General features: G+C 39.1%; 1 protein-coding gene across 1 annotated transcript in view; it reads right to left on the bottom strand.

The window, feature by feature from the left end:
• The window catches only part of DHRSX (dehydrogenase/reductase X-linked), a 154,011-nt gene that overhangs the window by 58,805 nt on the left and 78,894 nt on the right, over positions 1-16,312 (bottom strand). The window lies entirely within an intron of this gene.

The raw sequence follows: 16,312 nt of genomic DNA, 5'->3' as shown, positions 1-16,312 counted from the left end.
TTCACGCTGAGCAAATGTTAGAAGTTCATGCTTACCCCTCCCCCAGGATGATTTGAACATTGTCTGCTCGAAGAGGTATTGAAAAAAAAAAGGCATTTTGTGGTGCTATTACTTAACTGTGTAGCTTTAACCTCCTGTACTAAGAGAAATGAGAAAAAAATTAATCTTTAACCCTCCAAAAGATACTTTTTCTTTCAGGCATGGAAGAGTAAAATAAAAAAGAAATTTGTCCTCAGAAACCATGTGAACAGTCCTTCACTTTCATAGCAGTGCTTTCACCTTCATAAGAGAAGTGTGCGTCTAGTCCAGCGATCCTTTAACCTGTTAAATTCAACAAACAATCTGATAACTCTTTTGCACCAGTTAATCAAAGTAAGCCAATTTTCAGGGTAAGAGCACTGTTCCAGTTCATTACTGATAGTTTCTTCAATAATTTCCAGATTATTAGATCACTACAGGAGGGTTCCATGAGCAGCTTCACTTGTTCATGTTGCCAGAGTGCTGGGATTTAATAGCAATGCTAAAAGGAGGCAGTCCATGTAAAGCGCCAGAATGGCTTGTGCATGACTCTGGTAATTGCAGCATAAGATGACATGTTACTTAAACAAATAATCACTTTAGCAGAATTCCTTCACCACGTCATAGAATTATCTAGGTTTTCCAAAAATGTAAGTAGCTCTTTATTGTATAATATTCAATATTTTCAGTTCAGCAGAGACGAGGCTTGTAAAAGAAATGAGCTACAATGAATTTGGAAGAAAACTTTAGATGATGGTGGAAGCAGGACAAGATATAGATAGCTCAGAGATAGACTTAGCAGAGGGTTGCTAGAGTTAGGGTATTATGGTTAGGCTGTGGTTGGACTTGATCTTCGAAGTCTTTTCGAACCTGAGTCTATGATTCTATGATTCTGTGATTAGTGGGATCCATGGCCAGCTCTCAGAGTGAAAAAGCTTATCTCAGTTTTCTGTGGGTAAAACTTCTTCCAGATTATTGAATGGGGAGACTTTATTCTTCTACAAATAGCAAATGGAATCATAGATAGATAGAGCATTTCCTCAAATGCTTGCTGGAAAGTACATTTCATCTCCCTCTTCCTCTCTTTAGTTTAAGTGCACTGTTCCAGTACTAAACTGGAACAGGTGGATGCCCCATCCCTGGAGGCATTCAAGGCCAGGCTAGATGTGGCTCTGGGCAGCCTGGTCTGCTGGTTGGCGACCCTGCACGTAGCAGGGGGGGTTGAAACTAAGTTGTTGAAACTAAGTTGGTTGAAAAACCCAGGCCATTCGATGATTCTGTGATTCTATGATTTTGTGATAAGGTGCTTATCATCCACATTTATGACTGCAGAGAAACAAAGTCCTCTGATAGCCTCCCTTGTTGCTATGGAAAGATTTTCTTTGGTTCTCCACCAAACAACTGCTTTGGGAACCTTTCTGCCCTCATTTATACTACCTGCTCTTGTATCTTCACATAGGTTGAAAGCAAATCTGTGTTTAGTGGCTTCATAACCCCATTCAGAAACCTCTGGAGAAATGGTGAGAAAATGATGTGCCCTCATCTGTCTTGAGCTAGGCTGTCATTTGGAGGAAAAAAAAAATATATATATATATATATAAGATGTGATGCAGTGGAAGAACTTTTCAAATCTCTTTTCAGTGTTGAGGAAGGCAGCACTGATCCTGCTCAATGTTAAGTATGCTTTGTTCCCTCCATGGGGAGCCGAAACAAGAGGACAAGTCCAGGTAAATGCCCTTTGCTGCACAGGGATAGATAAGCTCACAGAGGGCACTGGAAGATTCACCATTTAAGGACAGAAGAATAGATGGTTTAGAATATCCCCATTCCTATTACATATACTTCAAGATCTATTTTCCTCTTTCTCCTGGTAAACAGATTTTTATATTACATTTCACTGTTATATTTTGTGAATTGCAGATATATTGCTCTTTCTCCTTGGATGACATTTATTCCTTGTAGTGATTTAACCCTACACTGTGACTTATTTCTCATTTTAAATCCCAAAATATACAGTGTGTATTCAAGACACACATTCTAGCATCCTTATATTGACACTCCACTGGGAATGAAATTCAAGTGAAGAGTTGTTTGGGAGTAATACTGTGTCAAGATATTAAGATAAAAACCAGCAAGGCTTTTACAAGATGACAAAATAGAAAAGCACTGCAGAGTAAGCTAGGAGTATGAATTTTCCTAGAAAAGACACTGAGTCCTCAACTGATTTCAATTGATATAGTTTTTTTCCCCCCTTTTGCTCACAGTGTTTCTTTTCTATATGAAGTGTACTGTTCACAAGCAACTGTAATTTATTTATTCAAAATAATTTCTCCAACGTAGCCAAACCCTGTCACTTCAATTTAGTTTCAAATTTGCTACCCCCTTCATGACATTACATCCTTAAATCTTTCTTCCCTCAGCCTCCCTAATTATATTTTTAAAGTGAAAGTTGATTTTCTTCACCTGATATAAGTCATAAAAGAAACCTTAACACGATGTCTTCAAGAGCTGTTTGGATGTAGTGCTCAGGGATATGATTTAGCAGAGGGTTGTTAGAGTTAGGGCATTATGGTAAGGCTGCGGTTGGACTTGATGATCTTCAAGGTCTTTTCCAACCTGGGTAATTCTACGATTCTGAACACAGAAAATAAGAGAAAGAAAAAAAGAAAAAAAAAAAAGAAAAAAAAAAAAAGGAAAAAGACAAAACCAGATGAGCTTCAGTGAAACGCAGAACTTGTAAAAAATAAAGGGGTCACTAAAACAGGGCTACCATAATTACGGGCATGCCTAGAATGATGTTTGCTATTTGTAGAACAGATTTCTTTTAGTTACTATAGCAAAGAAACTACAATTCCAATTAGCCTGGTTTTGGGTTGAAATAGTTCAGAGCTGACAATATCCCTGTTCTTATAGAGGCCTGGAATCCATCTAGGTCACTTGGTCATCACTGGTGTGGATCTGGCTTCTTCTGTCCCATCTGGAATGTAAATGTCTAGAGAAACGAGATGGATGAGTTGGAACATTCAGTCACTTTATTTTTACCTGCTGGTACAGATTTTTTTTAAATAGATGAAGACCTTCTGTGCTACCTTAGGGTAAATATCAAAGAGTTCAATCAAAACTCATAACTTGCATGTCTTAGTCTGCTTTGCAGGCGCTTCTTTGCATGAGTCAATACCAAGTATATACTTGGGGACTGGAAAACAAATCAGTCTCAGTAGAATTTCTGGTCAGCACAACACCTAGATATTTCATAATAAATCACATTTTCAATTCTAGACCAAAGTTTAATACCATAAAACCATTAAATGATGGCAAACAACTCTCCTATTGGCCACAAAAGAGCTGGAATTTTCTGTGTATGACTATTTATCATTTCAAAACAACCATAATATGAGCTTCCAGTGTAAAGACCAATCTTTGTAGCGTGCTTTGGTATTACCATGAAAGTAGTTCTGCAAATAATCTGTTCTACACCTTCTGAGGTAACAGGCAGAGGCTGATAGTGTCTCTTCATTGGAATCCTTAAGGACAAAAAGCTCACACAGTCAAGTAAAATAGCACGAAGAAGAAGTAAATAATATTTACAGGCTTCAAACAAGAATAGCTTAGAATACAGCATCTTTTGTTCTGGCCTTTAGAAGTGCCCATCATTCATATTTCAGCAAACACCATCTTCTCTTTCCCCACAAGCTCTCTGCTTGTGTCAGTTCAAGCAACCAAGTGCTGAGTCAGAGCAGCTCACAGATCATGCTTCGACTAACTTCATTCTTCACTCCTTCCACACAGCTCTGCTAGTACAACTGTTGGCCCTGGCTCCTGCCAACCGACACCTGGGATGTTATCTGTTATAGCAAAGGAACATAAATTGCCTTGGGCAGCACTGCTGTCATCCCTTCCAACTTCTCCAAGAATCTGGAGGCCTACGCTTGCTTTCCCCTTTTCCCCACATCTGATACTAGGCCGTTTCAAGCTTAAGAAGCCTTTAGGACTGTAGAGGGCTTCTAAGGCATGATTCATCTGACCTGTTTCACAGATCTAGTTTAAGGTGAGATGAATCATGTCCCGCATCTACTTATTGCTCTCCACAGACTGCAAAGAGAGCTTGGGGACACTGACTCAGATTTAAAGCTCAGAGTTATAAACCTCAAAAATAAGGTGATTTGAATCCCAGCCTTCAGATTCAATTAATAATGAACAAATAAAGAGCAAAAAATCAGAGAACTGGGCATGCATGCAGATGACTCAGTGTTACTTGCTGTACACAAGATTAGGAAAAATAGGAGAACTTTCAGGAGGATCTTGCCAACAGCTGGGTAACACAGAGAAAAGTCATACTTCAAAAAGATAAGGAGTCTTGCAGGGAGTGTTTGAATTCTTTTCATATTGTGAATGCCTCTGAAATAACTGTGACTTCTCAACATAAAAACTGAAATATTACCACATGCCCTAATAGATAAGCACATCCTGAGAGTGGAAGAAGGCAAATATAATTGTGGTGCTTGGGTCTAGTGTCATTATGTACATAAGCACATAACTGAGACTGAGCTTAAGTAAACTGAGCAAGGCATTGCCAGCATGACAGTCTAACTTTGCATCCCAGGTGCGTACTGGCAGTTTTGCTAGTGCTGTATAAACCACACAGCTCTCAAAGCTACTAAACTTCAGCAGAAATCTAACAACTTAGCAAAGTGACAGGAAAAAGAGGAACAGAAGGATAAAATGCCAAGAACAGAACCAGAGCTTCTTGAGTTTCTTGATTTCTGTTTCAGAAGCTGCCCAGTACACTGGTCTCCACCTCCTTCCTCTCTTTGTTTCCATACAAAGAGATCTGTGTTATTACTTGCAGGATTGTATTCATGTAATAGAAGCTGGTTTTCTGTGGTTTTTGTTGTTGTTGTTGGGTTATTTGTTTGTTTTGTAGTTTGCTTGTTTAAGATCAATTTATCTTGAAGAAACTTTAGAACCTTTTTCTCCCTGGCGTTGTTTTGTGACTTTGCTATTCTTCTTATCTCCTTTGCTGGTCCTCCATGACTTTTACCAAGATCACTCTAATGCAGTGTCCCTGTTGAGTGATCAGTCTTTAAATAAATCCTCTTTCATAGCATTTTCCTGTTAATGCTGACCTGATCTGGAATTTCAGGCAATGTAATTCAGAGCAACTGTGTGCGAAGCCACAGTGCTCTTTTTTTTTTGCAACTCAGTATTTAGTGTTATGGTCATTTTCTTTTCCTCCTGAATGCAGACTGGCTTTTGGACATCTTAATAATTCTTTTAAGCTCAAGGAGGGAAAGTTTGATTGGATATTTGGGGGAAGTTCTACTAACTTAGATATACAGGAATTATGTTAGAAGCAACCAATGTGTCTAGTGCTCTTGAAGCCAGGTATCAGTAACCAAGACAATATGTCACAGAGATGGCTGTGCCACAAGTTGCACCCTTCCCTATTTTAGGTGGTTATCTCTTTACCTCTGATTTAAACCTCTGAACATCAGGAAGCATTACTGTATTGTGCGGCCCTAAAGTTCCTCCCATCTCTAGTATGTACAAGCATAGCTATGAAGTCCAGCTTTGTCATTTTAAACACTGCCAGAAGACATACTTTAGAAGGGTAGTGGTCCTGTCATCAATGCTGACAGCACATGGAAAACCAGGCTTGTGGATTATCCGAACCTCAAAAGAACCGTAATCCTTAGGTTCCGCTGCAGTAGCTACCAGGCAAGAGGAGAAGCTGGGGCAAAGTGCCCTCAGTCCTTGCAGCTGAAGCTGTGCCACTTTGTGGAAAGGGTGTCTTGACTGCCATGGAGCAGAGGGAAGCAGAAGAGACGCCAAAAGACAGGGGCCAGGTGATGCCAAGGTTTTTCTAACAAAAGAGATGTGATTTTGCAGCCTCAGTCTTAGAGCTGCTAATGAATTTTACATTAAACAATCCTTGGTTGGACCACTTCTCATCCCAGCTGACAAGATATCTGATACTGGGCTCTGAATTGCCCTCTGTGGATCTAATTTCAAGTTGCATTTGGATGAGTGAGTCCAGTAGGTGCTTTGGGAAATGTCTGTAATCACAGAAAAGGTCATTAATGGGAGAACGCAGACCAATATTCATAGTTATTGTTGACCTCAGGAAAAGTTAAATTGCAGTCTCAAAACTTCAGAGACCTTCCCCCCTGACCTATCTAATCCTGAGAGTATAATACTGAGTAACTCCTGAAAGCAATTGAGTCTTCTTCCTTTTGTTTGAGCTGCTACTAAACAGCTACCTCAGAACCCAATTGCATTGATTCAGTGGAGCTGCTGGTTATTTGAAGTGTGACTATTTTTGTTTGGATCTGTTTGGATCACTGTAGACAGAAAGCAGTTCACATGGAGCACATACTTCTCCTAGAATTAACATATGAATTGGCTCAAAGGTTCTGCTGTTGACCTCTTGAGAAGCCTCTCTTTCCAATACAAACATGGAAAACATTCCAACTCAGGCACCGGCAGTAAAGGAGGAGAAAGCTCCTCCTCTAGACCTGAATTTCTCTTCTGTAGGAGGGTGCAAGGTGGGGAAAAATTGTGCTAGTGATACTACAGTGACAGCAACTGAGCTGGTCACGTTGGTCAATATAGAAATATAGCTACAGTAGAAAATATGAGAAGTGTATGAGTGTATTTCTGTGAGCAGCTGTTCTCCAGTTAGCAGGGGGGAAGCCAGCAGTAAGAAGAAGAGTATGTCTTCTTTTGAAGTGATAGTCACAGCACCGCAGTTTCCTCCTCTGCATGTTGTCCAGGGACAAACTTTTAAATGGGGGGAGTGAGAGAAAATAGGTTCTCATTAGTCTATTTTATAACCACGTAAAACTTAAATATAGGCAAACTAGATTTTTCTAGCTGTTCTTTTATCCAAGAAACATAAACTCGGAATTCTTAGCAGGGAATTAATAATGCATGAAATTATTCTTCCTACACTTTCTGATATATGATCAGTTTGGTTAAATGAAGGAGCTAGGAATTCACCATAGATCACATCTTCCAGTACAGTGACAGCTGTAGTCTAGACACTGTGAAGAAGAGCAACAGAGAACTGCAGCTGGCAAGATTTGGGAAGGGTTGTTGTGTTGTTTTTTTTCTTTCTAGTGTTTAAGCAGCAATTCTGGGGAAGAAAACCTCCTTTCCTCTCCATAATGGGGGGAAAAAAAATAGGCAATAACTGTTACGCAATCAGGTATGCTCATCTAGCAGACCGACTCTAGCAGCACTGCTGATCTGAATACTGCGTTTCAAATATGTTTTGAATTGCTGCAGAGCTCCAGATGAGCAGAGCTGCAAGATCAAAAGGCTGCAATGCAAAATGTTGGTGCAGCATGCTGCAACATATAAAAACCACACTAATGGAGCTCGGCAGACATTCACCCATTATAGTACGTCCTTCAGCCCAGATTTAGGGCCCAGCTCAACTTGCACATGCAGAGGGCTGACTCAGGTCTCCAGCTCCAGGATGCGCATGTAAGGGCCCAGCCTGGTATGGCTGGGGGAGAAGGCCCTGTCCCTCACTCAGGAAAGGGCAGATCAGCTGGGCCAGCACCAATCCAGGGATCTCAATCATAAGAAGGGGAAAAAGAGGAAGCAGGGTCACAGCAAGACCCCGAGCAATCACCAGCACGGATCTCTCCAACCACTGTTCAGGGAACCGAAGTAAATTTGGTTAGCTTTGTACAAAGCTTGGTAATGACACATTTTTAATGGGCAGGTAAAACGCTAATTTAAGGATAAATTATATATTTGGGTTAGCAGCTTGGCTGTTTTGTTGCTTCATTCTTTCAGACTACTTGGACTGCAGCCATCAACACTCAGTGATTTATCTCTGTTTAATTTTTTCACTTTTTCAGACCCTTGGCTGTTGATAATTCAGTTTTTGGCAACTGCAGCCCTTCACTTCCTATTACAAGTTATACCCCAAGGCAGACATACTGCCATCTGTCCTGTAATGGTGGTGGTAGCTAGTGGATGTGAAGAGGCAAATGTCCAGATGCCGCCTGGGTTCTGAGGCAGCTCTAAATTGCAAATAATGCTTGAATTAAAAGTACCTTTTGAATTCAAATATTAGCCATTCAGAAACATTAGGATACTTGCCCCAGGGACTCCCTCTATCCTGTCTTCTGCATATTGCTCATCCCAGGAGTTCCAGTGGCTGCAGAAATCTAAATGATTCCCCTCTGCCTACTCTCCAAAGTCATCAAAGGACAAACTGGTCTTCATCCAGCCATCCTTCAAACACGATCACTTCACTTCCTCTGTCATTCTCTACTCCCAGTCTTCATGCCCTCCAGAAGAAATTTCTCTTCAAGAGGTTTGTGCCTACAGCAAGACACCAACTTGTGCTCTGCCAAGATGCGTTCCTTGCCCAGCTACTGGCAGCAGCTCTCTGCCACCAGCAAAAGGTGCTAGGCTGGGATTCAGACCTGGAAGGCAATTCACTCTCTAGAAAGACTCACAGCCACTCAAGTCTTGATCCAAAGTGAAGGAGGATGAGAGGTTTGTGGATGGAAAGTTGGACATGAACCAGCAGTGCATGCTTGAAGACTGGAAGGCTAACAGTACCTTGTACTGGGACAGAAGAGGGGTGGCCAGCAGGGAGAAGGTGGGGATTGTCCCTGTCCACTTTGCCCCCATCTGGAGCTCCAAGTCCAGGCATGGGGCCTTCAGCACAGAAAGGATATGGAGCTGTTGGAGTAGTTCCAGAGAATGGCCAGAAACATGAACAAAGGACTGGAGCATTTCTTCTGTGAAGAAAGGATGAGGGAACTGGGCTTGTTTAGCAAGGATAAAAGAAGACTGAGTGCTGCACAGGTCAGCACCAGGGAAACCCATCTTTCTGACATTCTGTGCAACACCAGGCTCGACCCAAGAGTTACTTATTATGAGTTGAGCACATAATTTCACGATGAGCTACAGCAGACCTTTATAAGCTGGTAGCTGGGAGAAATTAGCAATGTTTTATCCACAGAGCTAGTTGTTCTGATACAGAAAACCCATGTGGCCATGGCTGCGTTTTCCTGTTCTCTGATAAGAAAGGAAGACCAGGGTGATCAGACCTATGTGATCACCAAGGCAGCAGAGAGCTGTTCATGACATCACTGGATAATTCCTTTGTTCCCTTCTATCTCTCCTTGGATAAATATTTAGATGCATAAACTGCAAGTCTTTTGGTATTTCCTGAGCAAAGGCCAACCTAATACTATCCAGGCAGAGTTTAATCTTGCTCCACCAAAATGGCTCAGTTTCTGCCTAATGATGTAGCTCCTGGACTGCTCAGTGAGAAAGCTGTAATTTTTCTCCCTCTTGATAGGCATATCCCTGCATAATACACATCCAGCCCATGTGGATGATTTCTCATGATACACAGTCCTCATTACCTTTCCAAAGAGAATGAGTTGAAGCAGAAAAAAATCAGGCTCACTAACATCCATTTTCTATTCCAAAAGTCATGAAGAAAAAGGTAAAATGATTACAGATATTTCCTCTAACTATTCTGGAAACTACTGCATTTTTTTAATTTTTTTTTTTTCTCTTAAGAAATCTCTTTGTCATCAACTGAGCCAAGTAAATGAGGAAGAAAGGGTAGCCTGAGCCAGAGAAGAGAGAACAGTTTAAGACATTTGGGCAACCTGGAATGTGATTTTGCTGGAGGGCAATATTCTCTTCTCACATCTTTTCATTTTTGTGAAATTAAGGACTTGGTACAACTTGGGAAGGCTTTTTAAGATATTTTAATTTCTAACAGAAAAAATAATAATCACCCCTTAAGATGCTTGACTTGCATCTTAGAGCTAAAAAAAAATGTAGTTCCAAATTACTGCCTTTTCTTCTTTAATCAACCCTATCTTGATATTTATATTCCCTTAATATATGCAGAAGTTACATTTCTCTGCATAAGCTGTGCGTCACCGTCATGATTTTACACTACTTTCCATTAGGACTGTTTTCAGATCTGTCTCGAAGAAGTATGCATTCAATGAGCACATCGGCAAAGACTTACTTATAAAAACTGGAAATATTTGGTAAGAATTATCAGTTCTGCCATCTATTTAATCACTGGCAACTGTGGCTACAATACCAGCCTATGCACTTTCACCATTAAAAGGCAAAATGGGTGCAAGAAAGGTTTGCACACTAAATTCATAGCATTTCAAAAGCTACAGGTTATGTTTCACCTGTGGATTTGAAACAAAAACGTTTGTAGTCTGCGCTGGGAGCAAAGAGTCCTGCCACACTCTTTGACACTGATGTATTTTGCTCACAGTGGGAGCAGTTTCTTATTCTCTTTGCCCCCTGGCTTACTGTTATATTTTGTGAGTGAAGTGAGCCCGTATTTAGAAAAAGTTGGTTTATCCTCCTCCTCTTTTCCCCAAGAGAAGGAATGTAGGACACACTGGGAATTAGAAATCTGAGGCAATATCTTTCCCACTCCATGTCACTTCTCCTTTATTTCCTTCCACTAGCTTTCTATTTCTATTCTTTTAAACCCTCTTTAAAATCTGTTTTCTTTGTTTCTGGTAATAGAGTGTAAATTCTCCCTTCTTCCCAACTATCTGCTCTCTTCTGCAGCTCTTGAATGAAAGCAGAATGAAAGGAGGAGGAAGAAGATGTGTCTGGTACAAAACAGTTGGAGCAGTCCTCCTAGTAGCTGAAAGTAATGTGTCATTCCTGGCAGAAAAATCAAACTTGTCACTTTAAGATCTTGTTTTAACTACAAGAGGTGAAATCAGACCGGGCTATTAGTGCAAAAGTGACAAAACTGATGGCTGACACAAGCAAGAAAACTTACCTGCTACTTGTACTTTTTAAAGAATAAGCCCATGCTCTCTAAATGGTTATCTTAATACTCTTTCTGTTACATGCTGATAAGTTTCTGATTGTCACCTATTAAAAACAGTCGGACTCACAAACCAAGAATTTTTAGGGAAATTCTATATGTAAAAAAAGAAGAATTAAAAAAAAAAAAAGATATTTATTCAGTAAACTGCTAAAAGCTGAAGTGCTCTTTAAAAATACAAGCAAATCAGAAGTAGGGAATTTTAATCTGAAATGAAAATCCAATGGCTTAACACAGAGTTCTATCCATATACCTTAAAACACACACAAAGACAAAAAAGAGCAATAGCAACAAAAACCAACAGAAAAAAACCCCACCCCAAAAATCACATGTCAAACAGCATATCTGAGTTAGTGGAACCGTAAGTATACAGGATCATACGTAGATATGCTAATTTCATTTCCTTAGCATATCAATTAATAAGAAAAAAAAAAGCTTCCCAAATGTATTTTTCTCAACATCAATTAACAACTCCTAGAAACAGGAGCATAACCTTCACTACTGTGCAGTTGAGCAGAAACTTACAGTTTCAACATTTCAAGCAGATCTCCTTTCTTTCAAATGCTTGGAAAGGGAAACAGACTACAGAGTCTCATAAGAGAACATTTTAGAAAAAACAGAAGACACAAAAAGCCCTGACCCAAGTATGTAGGTGATTTGGGAAAGGTTATCCTGCAAATCCTGCAATGAAGATTATGTATTTAAAACATAGAATCATAGAATCACCAAGGTTGGAAAAGACCTAAAAGATCATCCAGTCCAACTGTTCACCTATAGTAATAATAATAATAATAGCCCCCACTAAACCATGTCCCTCAACAGAACATCCAGTCTTTCCTTGAACACCCCAGGGTCGGTGACTCCACCACCTCCCTGAGCAGTCCATTCCAGTGCCTTACCACCCTTGCTGAGAAGTAACAACACAAAATTAGAAGAGCCATAGAAAAGTTGATTTTTCCCATAAACAGAGAAACTCCTGTAGACCCTTATTGCTTAGTAGGACCCCTTTAAAGCTAAAGGATGAGCTGTCCTGAGGAAGAATGTCAAAGTAGCCAAATAAGGATGCATTAGTGTGGCAAATGCTACATCTTTCAGTATCTGTTTGTAGCTCTGTGTTTCTGCAAGGCAACATGGACAGCATGCCAAGGTGCATGAGTTGCCCAGCAGATACAAACGACGTAGGTCATGATGTTAACAAATGGTCAAACTGTTAGGTCATAAGCAAATCATAGAACTGAAAAAAAAAATCCAAAAACCAAAAAAAACCCCTAATATCACATTATCAAATCTACCTGAAAAGAATGCAGTGGGAAAAATGCTATGAGTTTTGAAAAAAACACGAAAGAATTATCAGACATCTCTGTAACCTATGAGCTATTTCTGGTCTGTTTATCACATTTATTCCAGCACTCTCTGTCCTCGATCCATTAAAACATAGCACCAATTTTGGTAATACTCAGGAAAGCACTCAGTGCCATTTGAGCTACTGAAAGCAGTTTGAGTCCAAGGTTTCAAACAGTTTTGTAAAATTGCAAGAGTGGTTCCTAGAAAGGTTAAATACTGCAAAATAATTATACACCTTTGTCATGAATTCTTTCTCTACTGAAATACTAAAACTGATCTGTGACAAATAATTATGAAGAAATCTTATGAGTGGAAGTACAATGGCCATTTTCTAAATCAATTTAATGGCTGACTTATTTTAATTAGTGGTAAGTTATTTACTGCAAGTTATTTAATCACCTTCCTTTACACAAGGGAGCCTTAGTCTTGCCTGAGCTATAGAAATCACTGCAATAATAAACAATAAAGATGTTATCTAATCCTTACAGTTTTTGTCAGTGATTGTAGAAGAGAGAACAAAAGAACTGGAAGGCTGATTTGTGCTTTACTCAATAAAGTTAACAACAAGCAAGCTATCTGCAGCTGAGGGTAGGAAGCACAGATCGAACAGACCATCACAAACCATGAGTATATCCACATGCACTGGGTCATATCCCTTCATAAACCCATCAGTCGCTGTTTCAGAAGAAAGCCTTTTCCCTGGCATTTAAGGGAAGGCTGACTTGTAATTTCACTGCTCCAAACACTGGGAAACTTTTTCTAACTACTTGCAGCCTAAATCTATTCAAAGTTTCTTTATATATCACTATTTTTGTAAATTATATTTACTGTAAATATGTTTGTAATGTTTCACTATTTGGCCCACTGATTGATCCATGGGCAGCAAAAGCACCTTTGCATTTAATTATTTTTGGGCAACATCAGCCTAATTCACCTGCTATTTTTGGCTGTTCTTTTAACTCTGAAAGCCCCTATTTTGGCTTGTGCTCACCTTAGCTAAACATGCAGAGCACTGTAGGTGGAACTCAATATCCATTGGTTCTGATATTTCCCAGCTTTCTGTGGGTATCTGCCATCAAACACATCTTAGGATCATGTATCTTTTTCACAGATATATGAAAGTACAAGCTGCTATAGAGGTGGCTTATATTTGTCAACTTTAGACATCTTAGTAACTCTGAATCCAACGATGTCCTCCTTTCCTTCATCTGTTTTTAAGGGATGAGCTCTGAGTTTACAGCTGTGAAGTTATTTTATGTTAAAATTTAGGTGCACCTTTTGATACCAGACAGATGGAAAGTATTAACAGTATGAAGATTACTAGCACTGCATACTTGTGCTGAATTTCCTTGCACATTTGAAATGATTAAAATTTAATATCAATGCATCCATCTAAACCATGCTGAAAAATCTGTGTTAAAATTATTTAAAGTCAATCCAGGGAAAAATCATCTGTGACAGGCTGGGAAAAGTTCACATTTAAATAATGCTCTTTGTCATCCACATAGGGCAATGACACCACCAAATATCATAGTGACTTTTTAATACATTGCCTCTTTCTTTTTTGCTCAATCTTTGGGGGAATATAAGAAGCAAAATGGGAAGGCAGGAGACAGGAGAGTGTTCGGAGGTAAAATCTGCTGAATTTCTCACAAAATAGGTAAAACATGTCAAGAATGAAAAAGAAAAGAAAGGCAGTTTTCACAAGAATAAAAGCTATAGTCATGCCAAGAACACAACAGGAGGAGTTAATTGGACTTGAGTTAGTTGGAAGAAGGTAGATTAGCAAAGTTCTGAGCAACTTTTTTTCAAAAACATTTCACTTGTCATGAAGAGCTACAAGAAAAGATAAGCACAAATTGCTAAGATGTTTTGTTTTATTTTTGAGTTGGAGTGCCTGAATTTATGTGAGGTGGAGTTTTTTTCCTTTTTCTTTTTTCACCCTTTTTTTATAGTAATAAAAGATTTCAAGCTTTGTCGTGTTCCAGTGTGTAAATAGTACATAGCTAATGAAGGGCTGTGTGTCCATTTTGAATTCTTGTTCTAATCAGAGAAACCAAAGCACTCTTGATGCTACATCCCAGCCACCATTAGAACACAGCATCCAGAGATGCTCTGGCCTGACTAAACTGAAGTCCACCTGTCCTGAGTCTACATAGCCTTAAATATAAATCTCAGTTTCCTAACTGCAAGTTTCTTTAAGGAATGATTTTTGATATCGTTCCTATCTTCCTGTTTGATAAACAATATGAATAAAGTATGTATAACACTTCTATGCATTTTGTGTGCTGCCTTCTTTGTCATTATCATAAACTGTCCTACTGATGTGTATGTCCTGTCACAATTTCCATTCATCCATCACATCTCTTTTGACATATGGCTGGTCCAATTTCCTATCACATCCTTTCCTACTAGACTCCCAGGTACAATAGGAAACAAACAGATAATTAATAATAAGTTCCACCACACCATTCAATCATATTTTGCAGCTCCTACTGAAAGCATTTGCTTCTTTCAGTACTCAGAAGTTCCTGCCGTGGTTCTCTATGCAGGCTTTCTTAATTTTACCCAGGGTGGTTAATGAAATCCATTAGCCCATGACTGAAGGCTACATCTACATCCTCATGTCTTCCAGTTAACTATAGAGTCAGATGGCCCCTTCTTGTCACCCTAGTCTCTATCCAGTTGTTTAAACACACATATATCTTGCTATATATTCCTTCTCTGGCATATCAGAACTTGGGCATGTCACAGCAAGTAGTGGAGCATTACAGAGGCCATCATCACCCCATCTAACCTGTGACCAATGCTCAGCATAGATAAACTTGCTTTTATCCTGCCCCCTCAAAGGCTATGAGCACAATCCAGAGGTTGTGTAAGACTCACAAGACACCAGTGCTGCCTCTCATGAACATATTCTTACTCTGCTATAATGCTTATGGACTGGAATACGCAAGGCTAATTTAAATAGATGAACAGCAAGTAGGTTGTGTAAGAGTGCTTTTTGTTTTCTGTTTTTCCCTTAATGAAATTCCATTATGTTGGAAAGCATCTTAATGAAATGCATACAGGAAACAAGCATAAGTTGCTTGAAAATTTGTGTTAATTATACATTAAATGCAAGTTGAGTATGCAGTAGTCTGATCGCAGCACTTAAGACATCTATCATCTGACGTTTAACGATAAATACAGCAAAACACAATGATTTTGTCCTTCTTACAGTCTTACAAGAACATTAACTGGCTCACTGAAATGTATAAAGTCATAGAATTATAGAATTATATTGTAAGCTACAATGAACCCACCAGGATCAACAAGTCCATATCCAAACCTAAGTGGGGTATTCAGAGTTGAGGTATTTATGTATTTTATATCATAATTTAACTTATTTGGAGCACTATCCCAACACAGTCAGCATTGGAAATGCTCTATTTCTACCAGTGAACAAATATTTTAACCTGACTATGGATATAATTTAAAAAAATGACAAGGAAATTTACAAGCAAACTTCAATCTGTAAAGAGAATTTGGCAGTAAAGGATCCACATGTCCAAACTTCACTGCTTTGGAGAGGCCCTTCAGCGTTCTTATGGTGTGATCTTTCACAGGATAAACTGGAAAACTGGATGGTGACCTTATTTGACTGGTTGCAACAGGAATAAGAGAATATGCATGTTTACCAAGACTGTAAGAATAAATAAGTATGACCAAAACTAAAATTCTATTTCCCACCTCTTTTGTTCAGTGATATTCATTTCTAGCAGTTATGTAGAACTTCCCTACTTTCTTAGTTCTCATGAGTTAGCCAGTTTTACATCTGTCAGTTATCTTGACAAGGAAAAGACAGTGATATGAGTGTTCATTGTCTCCTGTAAAAGCAGATGTCCAAATTTAATGGCATTTATTCACAGGAGACTGCATGCTTTGTGCCTGCCATGCTACTTCTATTACAATGTTGAAAAATGATACTGATTTACCTGTTCATTTCATCCTTCATGGGTTTTTTTCCCTAAAAAATCTAATGACCCATCAAACTATCTTGGTCTCTCTCTGTCTTTTCTTGTTTACATCATAAGTTTTCTCAGAGACATT

This window comes from Coturnix japonica, chromosome 1 (assembly GCF_001577835.2).
Source record: "Coturnix japonica isolate 7356 chromosome 1, Coturnix japonica 2.1, whole genome shotgun sequence".
In the NCBI taxonomy this organism is placed as follows: domain Eukaryota; kingdom Metazoa; phylum Chordata; class Aves; order Galliformes; family Phasianidae; genus Coturnix; species Coturnix japonica.
The sequence above is the reverse complement of the archived record's forward strand: the minus strand, read 5'-3'. Positions and strand labels throughout refer to the sequence as shown.